An 11177-nucleotide genomic window follows, 5' to 3' on the forward strand; every position below is an offset into this window, starting at 1 on the left:
ACACATTGCCTGTGTTGTCCCTTTATGTACCATCTGTGCCACTGCACAGCTACTCTTTTATACAAGCCAGTTCAGCTTCCAGCTGCAGAGAAGACATAGTTATTAAACACTTCTTATTCTAGTGAGTGCAATCACATCAACTTTAATCTGGCCCACTTGCTTTCCCTTTGACATGTGTGTGTCATGTGCACATACACACACACACACACACACACACACACACACACACACACACGTGCATCCACAAATTCCCACACGCACACACAAACACAGACACAGACACACACACACACACACACACACACACACACACACACACACACATGCTCTCAAACACACACACATTGACGTCTGTCTAGTTAGAACATATTTTATGAGTGAATCCAGTTTATACTAGACCACACATAAACAACTAGATGTCACAAGGCTTACATTAGGTACACAGGCCTACTCACTTAGATATTGTGTGTATAATTGCGTATACGTATCTGGGTATGTGTGCATGTGTGTGTGTGTCTGGTTGAAGAAATGTGTGTGTCTGTGTGTTTGTGTATGGTTTAGTATGGTCAGTATCTTACCTGACCTTCCAATCGCCCGTCAAAAGAAAAGTTGTAATGGAAAAACAAAAGTGTGCTTTTGAAAACGTAACGCTCATTAAAAGAGCTTAACAACTGATGATGTGCATTTATGAGGCTTGTTTATCCAGTTAAAATCCCACTAATATTGGCTGCTGTACATATTAGGAGTTTTTAACAACATTTGATGTACAAACATTTAACATACCATAGGGGCCAATAATATAACAATGAAGTTACTACCATTACCATTTATGGGCAAAGTGAAGGAGCTTAGGGTGTAATTGTTTCTGTTGCTAAATTATCAACATAAATGATTCTACTGGAATGTGTTTCTGCGTTCTTCGGTCGTCCTTGGAACTGAGATAGCTCATCTCAAGGGTCTTCTTCAAAACATTTTCTCTGAGGCATCATAATCCGTATTTGGCACAAGTTGATTGTCAAATATGTATAATTATTGTCATTTTAAATGTATTTTAATAAAACCACTATTGTGTGGTATTAGTCAACCAATATGTATCATGAATTTGCTCCTCTTTTAGGATAATGCGACCCAAAAGAATCCCTGTGTATTTACTCTGACTTTCTTCATTATGAATTTGTTATTAGTAATGAATAATACTATGTCCACCCTGTGTAGTACTTCTTGCTGTTGGTACTAGTTAGGGCATCTTGCTCAAGGTTGACTAGGCTATGGACATTGTGGATCGCGAAAGAATCCTCACTGGTTATGAATAACCAGTGAGGTTCATAACTGGTTCAGATAAAATACATTATTGTGTTTTATCTTAACACAAATACGAGGAAATCATGTATTAAGCCCTCTTCCCTCCGTCTCAATCGTCACTTTGTGCAGTCACACACAAAGCATTCCATCCAATGTTTTCCTTCCGTTCCGTGACACGGCAGGCCAAAAAGTGTTCAAGAGGATGAACTGTCCAAAGAAACAACAGCAAAGTAAATTGAAATAAAATGTGGGTTTCATTTTTGCCAGTCCAGTACAAAAGGTTAGCCAAACATTCATTCCAAATGTGAACTTTAAATTGTTATTGGGTTTGAGATTGAAATCACAATTGAAAATAAAATTATGTTAGTCAAGAAAAACTTGTAAATTAAATTCCGTAGAAGAAGAACAAGAAAAAACAATCACCCTCCAATCAATCAATCAATCAATTACATTTGACCCCCCCCTTAACGAGAAGCTACTTGTCCTGGAACTGGACACATCAAGGGGCTGTCTGCACTCCCTCCTCCAGGCGAGCTTGGCTCCCCACCTGCCCTCTGATCTGGGTATAAGTACATAAGTATAGCTCTACTGTGTCTCCCCAGCCCCAAAAGAGCTCAAATAACAGAGCCCAGGTTGGTGTTATCGCACCGAGATAAGCAGAGGTGTCGGTACATGCTACCTCATAATGATGGGAAAAAACAGCAACAGATCAGCTTTGAAAATGTCAATTGATTCACTTGAAACACTTCAGTGGATTGCTTTCGACTAAAACTGTTCCCAACTGTTTAGTAGGGAGAGAACAGAGCTGTGTTTGAATCTCTAGGGTTGTGTTGCTAACTTTTAACAAGGTCAGTACACACTAAGTATGACAAAAATACATAAAAAAATGTTTGCTAACTGCTTAAGTTAGAACCGTAACAGCAGCAATTTTCATCGTGGGCAAATGTTTAAAGGGAATTACTGTGTTTCAAGGTGCTTCAAACATTGCTATTCTCTGGGTGCCACTGGCACGAAGATGATGATTTTCAACATCATTGAGAAGGTATAATATGATAATGTTTATCAGGACACAGATTGGATTAACAGGTTGGAGATACAGTCATGTGGACCCTTGCTGCCACCCAGCTTGAAGGGTGTGTTACCCAGGACTCCTGTCTCCAGGCAAATCAATAAAACAATAGTCTGTAACAAGCTCTGGAAGATCTCCAGCCATGATTAATATCTGAGCTGGAAATCATAGACTCATCAATGGAAGTAAATCGCTACTCTTATCTTGTTACAGTTCCATTGTAACCCTGTTATTGCTAACTGAGTCTCGGATCAGATTCCATCTGCAAGACATATAACCCAACACCTCCCTCCTACTCCAGATGTTCCTAGATCTGCAAGTCGAAGGAGAATCGAGTGTATCTTCTCCACAGCATGTTTACACATGCAAGGGGGCTGACTCAGCAGGGAGGAGGATTCCTGAAGTCAACCTGCACATGCATCTGGTTGAGTTCAGCAACCGTAGTCTTGCATCTATTACGGCCCTGGTTGTTCCTTCCATGGTTGTAGGCTATGAGGGTTTCCAGACAATGCAACTGCTTAACTAATAAGGTGTGTAAACCATGGTGTAATGTATTAAACATATACAATACAAACAAAGAGACTACATTAAATACAAGCTACAGATATGGAGGCAGAACAAATCCATGAAATATTCAGGAGTTATGGGGAAATATACTAGAATGAAGCTAGTAAGCTTTTGTATAGATTTGTTTCTCTCCAAATTCAAAATGTCTCTAAATTGTCTCTAAATGGCTCTACTCCAACAACCTCTGTGCCCTTGAGCAATACACTGAACTTTTACCTGCCCAAGGAGTCTCTCTGATACACTATGCTAAATTGTATGTTTATACTGGTGGGAAACTAAGTGGTACATAATGATAAACAATGAACAAAAACCTAACCAAAAGGAGTAATAGGAATGCCGTAATGCTATAAGATAATTTGTCCGACATTATCAGAGACACGATTACGAGGTTAAGAAATTCTTGTGTGAGAAGTATGTGGGGAGTTACCTCTAAGCATTTTTTCCCCCTGAAAAAATAAATAATAATTAGTCGAGTAATTTCTTATCGTATTCGTATACAGATTATTTCAGCAGAAATGAGGGCAGCCAAATGTTAAATCAAGGCCACAGGTTTGGGTTCACCCAGATGATGAGGCTAGATCAAAACACAAAAAGAGCATTTATGTCAGATGGGAGTTAAGGAGCTAAACTAGGCAACCAGAGAGTTTGTGTGAATGTGACTGGAAAGTCATGTTCACACAAACCCTCTGGTATGAAAACTATGTTGACAAAGGGAAGGCAAATATACATACCGTATGAGACAAGACTTTGTGGAGCAGCTTAAAGTTCACACTTTATAGCTGTTATCTTCCACAACTAACAGCAAACATATGCTATATTTTAATATTTTTCACATTCATTGCTACTTCATTGACTATAAACAATATTGGTGTTCCTTGTTGCCAAACTCTTAAGGTTGCAGGAGTGTATGTAATATGATGAATAATTTAGCAGATGAGTTTTTCTCACTGTTAATTTTATTTAGATAAGTGTAATTAATGTGCAGGTAGGGGTTAGGACCTCTTGCTCAAGGATGCCTACAGCTAGACTAAGGATACTTGGTTTCGAAACCAGAACCTTATTGCATTTTGTAACGTTTCTGTCTTAGTGAATAGAAAGGCATTCAAAATGATGGGTTTGAACCCACTAAAGTGAGTCACAATAATACAATAGTAATGTGATTAACAGTTGAAATGAGTCATTGCACCATTCATAACTGTGACACTTAGTGGGATATTTCATCATCATCTGTGTCTACTGTTTTTCTTTTTTAAATATATCAGCCGTATCAAAACAACACATTCTGTCACCATGGTCCAAGGAGAGTTCATACACCTGATACTGCATGTTATGCCTTAGCAAATACACCCCCCACACATACACACCGTATCATCACAGGAGGCCCAAATGAAGCTTGCTTTATCCAAAACAGACCACATGTCTTACCGTATGACACACTGTAAATTGAGTTAGTGGAGGGAGGTCATCAAACACCACTCCACCAAGCCTCCTACTCCCACCTCCGTCTCGTCCTCCAACCTCTTCCTTTACCAACACCTCCTTGTGCCCTTACCTCCTTCCACCTCCTTTAAACTCCTTTTTGTCCACCAACCTCCTTCTCCCACCAGTTCTTCCTCCTTCTTGTTCTCCCACCTCCTCTTTGTCCCCCCACCTCCTTCTACCACCTGCTCCTTGTCCCATCATCTCCTCCCTCTCCTCCCACCAAATCTCCTTCACATTCTCCAACCTCCTCCTCCTTCTACCACCTCCTCCTCCTCCTTCGCTTCCTCCCAAACCTTCTCTTCCTCCCACCTCCTCCCTGTCCCCCAATCTCCGTCTACCACCTCCTCATCATCCCCTTATCTCCTCTTCCTCGTCCCATCATCTCCTCCTTCTCCTCCCACCTATTCGAATCTCCTTCACGTTCTCCAATCTCCTCCTCCTTCAGCCATCTCCTCCTCCTCCCACCTCCTTTGATCTCCTTCCTGATCTCCAGCCTCCCTTATCCTCATACCTCCTCCTTCGCTTCCTCCCCAATCTTCTCTTCCTCCCACCTCCTCCCTGTCCCCCAACCTCCTCCTCCTCCTCCTCCTCCAAGATCCCACTGCTTCCCCAAAATCCTCTTTATTACCTGCTGACCTACTTTCTCCAACCTCCCAGTCATAGCAGAGTCATGTCGTCACCTTGAATGTGATGAGCAGTCCTAAGGAATGTTCATTGTTCTCTGTTCAAACTGTACAGCTCCACTTTGACCATATATACTTTTTTTCCATCTCTTCCGATTACAGCCTTCAAGCATTTCAAATCCACCAACTGGTTTGGTAAAGTTTTTTTTAACTATGTATCACCACCTGTTCACCTCGAATGAACAATGCATTCCTTGTGTTCAACCATATTAGCCTATTTGCAGAGAAAAGATGACCTCTGCACCACTATTGACAAGTGAGCATAAAGAGAATAAGATATACCTTTAACCTATAAGACCTATAACATACCGCCATTACATTGCCATTAAGAAATGGTGTGTTTTTGTACCGGTTTTCACTTTTAGTAACCACTTAAAGCCCAAAATACATGGCCCTGTAATGTTTCAGAATGTTTGAGTCAAATTTAACTGAAAAGATACAGCCCGCTACATTCTCCCTGTTCTTTGCTACATTAAAAGTTCTAGTTCTTGTCTGTGTCGCGCTACAAAGATGAGAAATTCGTGGTCCATATGCTATTGGCTTGACGGGCCGGCCCCACCAAAAATGTGCTCTGTGTTCGGCAACATTCCCCATTCACTTTGTATCGGACGCTATATTTTGCATGGGGCAAGGGATTGGGGAAGTCTCCTGTGCGGGGCGGGAGATTGCGACACGTTTAAGGGGCGGGACAAAAGTTAAACTTCTGTTAACTTTATACAAATGAGCACCATGGGCAGCGTGCGTTCGGCCATTCGAATCGACAATCGACCCCACGTGATAATGCGTCCAATACAAAGTGAACCGGTGGGTAAGTGTAGCAGCTCTCATTGATGAAAGTGGGAGCCTTTCCTTACGGCTCGACATGACGCACTCGACGTGACGTGCCCAGTCTAGAGGTGCGTCCACACCAAAAGCGAAATGAATGTTCTACTCACGTTACCTGGACAAGATTGTGAACAGCAAATTTTCTGAGTGATTCAGCATCAAGCGAAATTTGCATGAAAGTTAAAAAAATTCTACTCGAATAACGAATCTGCATCACTCACGCAAGGCCAATCACACGTCAACCAGATCGTTGGTGCCACGCCATTGAAGCCATCCACACCGTCGGCTTTGCAGGCGGAAAATCTGCATCAATCTATTCTTTGCATTGTAAGTATTCGCGTCTTCGCTTTTGGTGTGAACACACAGTAGCACTTTAACATTATATGTGCTCCGCAGGAAGTCACAAAACATTTATTTATACATTACAAACAATCAAACAATCAAGGAAATTGGTTGCTGGGAAATTGGTGGGTGGACGACGTTAGCAGATGCTATCAAGAAATTTTGGAAAGGTTTGGTTTGGAAAGACCCGTCGGACGCACTATGGCAGCTTTTCCGGGGCAAACTGAAAATTTGCCCATCCCCCCAATCAATACAAAGAATTGTCATCATCTGGGAAATTGCTGGGTTGACGGAACACTCATTAGACGTGACGTTGATGGCTCCAACCGATCCGAGGTTTGAGGATGCTAGCATTCCAGGGCTGGCCGACTTTGCACAATGACGACGAGATCCCGTGCAAACACAGTGTAAACAAAGCAGTGAGTGGACTGCAATCAGGCCTAATGGAAAACAAATAATATTACGAAAACATCCGCGATGACTGTTCACAACTAGGGAGGAAGAAGCAAAGCAAAACATTTTAACAACCCATTGCTCCGACTTGCCTCTTACTTGCAGTGACAAACACGCTATTTTTAGTCCTCTTTCATGTGCGTTCGTAATTGTCAGGGAGCACTCTCAAGCAAATTGCTCTTATTTTGGTTGGTAGATAGGATCACGGATGTCCCTTCTCTCTCTCTCTCTCTCTCTCTCTCTCTCTCTCTCTCTCTCTCTCTCTCTCTCTCTCTCTCTCTCTCTCAGTAAATAGGAAGAGGAAAACCCTAGAACAACAAACTTAAGCGTAATGAAGCCTTTGCATGTAAGCTTGCGGTTGCTTCCATCCAAGAGGTCATTTCGTGGGAGGCATATGTGAAAATGTGAAGGTGTATGTATGTATGTGTGTCAGGGTATTCATGTGTCTCCACGGCCGGGTGCAAATGTGCTAACTTTTGGTAGTTTGTGTTGAGTATCTGGAATGCAAAGTATCCGCAAACAAATTAAACGTCAGCGGTCTTTCACTGAATTATTTGCGATGCAATCATTCTCCATATTCTGCTGGAATCTACAGGAGATTTTTAGGCCTTGTCCACACTAACCCGGGTAAATATAAAAACGCACATTCGCAATGAAAACAATCTCCATCCACACTATCGTTTTCATATAGTTTACGGAATGTTTTGCATCCACGTTCCACACTGAAATGATTTTGATAAACAGCCACCCCGCTCTGTTTAGTTTACAGGCACGCGATCAGCTGATAGTTGCAGTTGATCAGCTGGCTTATCATTTTCACTCACAAGCAAAAATATGGCTCAAACCAAAAGCACAAAGGCGAAAGTTTTTTTCTTTTAGAAACGCAGCTCCAAGTACGGTTTGAACTGGCGTCTTTGTGTTTTTTTTCCCATCGCTTAAGCACAGCAAGTACAGCGCTCGCCTTCGGTGTTGGAGTAACGAATATGTATGAGACAGTATGCCCAGTTGTAACTGAAGATACATAAGTACATTGCACAGAGAAATCATAATTTCCATTTCACCTGCCATTTTTGTTTAGATGAGCGTCTCTGTCTCGAGCGCAAGCGTGTGGCAGCATCATGGCAACCGAACGTCATCGTCTCTGAAAGCCTTCATCTACCCTGACCACACTACAACGCGAACCCAGAGTTTTCACATTTATCCACCTCAGTGATCGTTTTTGAAAAGCATCGTTTTCAGTGTCGGAATTCGCCGTTCTAATGTGGACGGAAGGGCTAAACGGATAAATATTCATGCGTTTGTAGATTTACCCGGGTTAGTGTGGACGGGGCCCAAGTTGCTTAAAAAAGGGCCGTTGTTTTTTTTCCACATCCATCATCACCTTTCGGTGATGATGTCACCTTTTAAAAAACAGAGACGTGACTCAGGGACCAGCCGAAACTCTGACACACTTACTGATGATATGGGCTGCTTCTAGCAGGAGCTCAACCGTAAATTTTTATGTACGTAGGTGTGTGTGAGTGTCTGTGTTTCCCAGTTGGATCCCAGGTGTACAGAGGCAGCTTTACAGACCTATTGAATTACTGCACCTGCGATCCTGCTCCTGGCCGCCATTTGGCATCACAGTCGCCAAGTATTCTACATACACACATAAATTCAAATTCCAAAGTTGAACACACACAGCACATTCACAGGAGAGAATAAACCAGTGTGACCCAAATCAAAATACACCAAACTGGGACGGTTGAGTGGTTGGCTGGAAGGGAGTAGTGGCAATGGGCCTTATTCTTTGCTGAAACCATGACAACTGAATCAAAATCCATTCTTAATCCTACCTTGGTGGGGAAATGGAATGCACAATTTAAAATTAATCCATTGAGATGTCATGGTTACCCCAAAAATTTGAGAATGAATAATGCCCATTAGGCCTCTTCCTGTTCTCACAGATCTGACTTTATATACTCCCAGCTGCCATCTGATAAACCAATAAACAACTACCACACCTACACACACCCAATATTCAATTATCTAATGAAGCCCTCACACACTAAATCACACACGACAGGCACAGACGATAAATCGAGCACACGCCAGGACACAGGAGACAGGAGGGAGGATTCGATCAGCACAAAAACAACAAACCTCCATCACACGTTGAGGGCCGTGGGGGTCATAAGATCCAGTTAAGTGTCTCCTGTATGGCGGAGCAGAGAGCGGAGAGAGAGACAAGTTCTATGGGAATGAATCAGCACCCCTCCCAATCCAAGCCAGATGTTGTTTTCTATTATTATTGTATTATCATCTCTGGAGGAATTGATTCATGAGAACACAGAGGCTGTTCGCCCAGAGACACTTTGGTTTCCCTTACCGGTGGAATAGTTTCAGGTCTTTTTTCCACGTGGTAATAAATTCACGGCGCAGCCAAGACACACAGGTTCCAAGTCATCTGAAAACAGGACGGTCACGGACGCCTTCTCTCTCAAGGTTCTCAGGAACACTGTAAACTCTGGAGGTTTGTGAACCTCGGGTCTCTGAAGACTTTGTCTCCCAAAGAAAACAAAGAGACCTGAAAGTCACCGATACAGTTCAGCCAAAAGTTCCTGTAAAGAAAAACACCAGTGGAAAAACAAATGTGTAAACATAATTTACCTTTGGGCTGTTGAACAGCAGTGTGTTTTCCCAATATAGGGATTCTGGTTTTAATTTAGGTTTCAACTTTGTAATAAATTTATTTATAAATGACAAGGAAGAATGATTACCAAAAGTAACGTTCAGGTCCATGTGTGTGTGTGTGTGTGTGTGTGTGTGTGTGTGAGTGTGTAAAAAACAAATCGGTACAAGCATACACATACAGTATTTGGAATGTAAGAGCAGATTTGTAAGTCAGATTTTGTGAGTCAGGGTTGGATTCAAGGTGTAACAGTGAATGGGTTAGGGTTAGGGTTCAGGGTTAGAGTGTACTAGTTGATTGGTTAAAGTTCAGAGAAAGGGAGTCAAGGTGTATGGGTTAGAGTAGGGGTTAGATTAAGGGACAGAATCTACCAGTGGATGAATTACGGTTGGGTTTGGTTTGTCAGATGAGATCAGGGTTAGGAGTCACTGTCAACGTTTACACAGATAAAACCAAGATTGTAAGCCATTCATTTCTAACTACTGAATCACAGCAAAACGAATCAACCACAATTTTCTTCTTCTGGCCATTGTAAACACAGTGACTCCCTTGCTCCTGGGTGCCTTGTCTCCCACCCAGTGGTCCACTCCCCGCACGCCTCCAATTACCCCCCACCCCTACTCTCTCCTCATCTAATCGTGACAGTGGAGCGGGCTCTGAGAAGCTTTGAGATTGAGTGAACACTTAATAAGTCAATACAGGACTGCACTAAGGTCATGTGACTTATTGTTGTGTTTGGTTTCATTGCTCAATCACATTTGACGGTTGGTTGGCCCTATATGGGATGCAGAGGATTTTTTTTTTTGTATGGATTTTTAAGGATGTATAATGAAAACTGTTTTGTAAATTTTAAGGAAGTTATGAGCCTCCGCTATTATGTCATGTCACACCTGTTCCTCAATAAAAACACAACAGAGGTCATAAACTGCTCCTCCACCCCAGCAGACGAGCATAACCGCACCGCCCGCGGCTCCAGGATGACGATAGAGAGAGAGAGAGAGAGAGAGAGCTTTGGAAATATAAAAGCCCTTTGAAGCTGAATCAATATCTTAATCTGAATCTGAGCGAGAGAGAGATAGAGAGCAATACCTAGAGTAAGAGAGAGAATGATAGAGATAATGATAAAGAGGCAAAGAGAGACTGCTAGAGGGACAAAAAAGTGATTAGCAGAAAGAGAGAGAGGTTGGTTGTGGGCCAGCTGAAGCCTGGTTGAGGGTGTGTCGGAATTCCTCCACCTTGCTTTGTTTTTCCAGCAAGAACGGACAAAAACAGACGGATGAGGGACTTGTTTTTAAAACGCCAGGCTGCAGCTGTATTCAATAATAGGTCAATATTTGGAGGAAATTAAATAAATGGCTGAAAAAACACATGGCTACTGTCCTGTTTTGTTTCTGGAATAACAGCTACTGTTATCTCTGCTCATAATGTTTCCAAAATATTCATTACAGTAAACTAGGTTTACTGTCTCTGCTTAAAGTGTTTCTGGACTATTAATTACCGCTAACTATGTTATAATTTCATAATTTTATAGCTATTTTTCGAATATAACTTATCATTTACTACTGTCATCATTGCTGATAATAATGGAAAACTTTTTTGTTTTGTTTTTGCATCAAGTCACACAGTGAACAAAAGTTTTTAATTATTCTGAAGCTGGAAGTGTCAATTCAGAAAAATCGTATTAAGAAAAAAAATGCTGATGTTATTGCAGATAATAAAATCAGAAGCATATTTTCATATTTCCTGGCCTGCCTGAGTTAATAATTAAAGACAGCGTTGCATG

Source organism: Micromesistius poutassou, assembly GCF_964030765.1.
Source record: "Micromesistius poutassou genome assembly, chromosome: 7".
Taxonomy (NCBI): domain Eukaryota; kingdom Metazoa; phylum Chordata; class Actinopteri; order Gadiformes; family Gadidae; genus Micromesistius; species Micromesistius poutassou.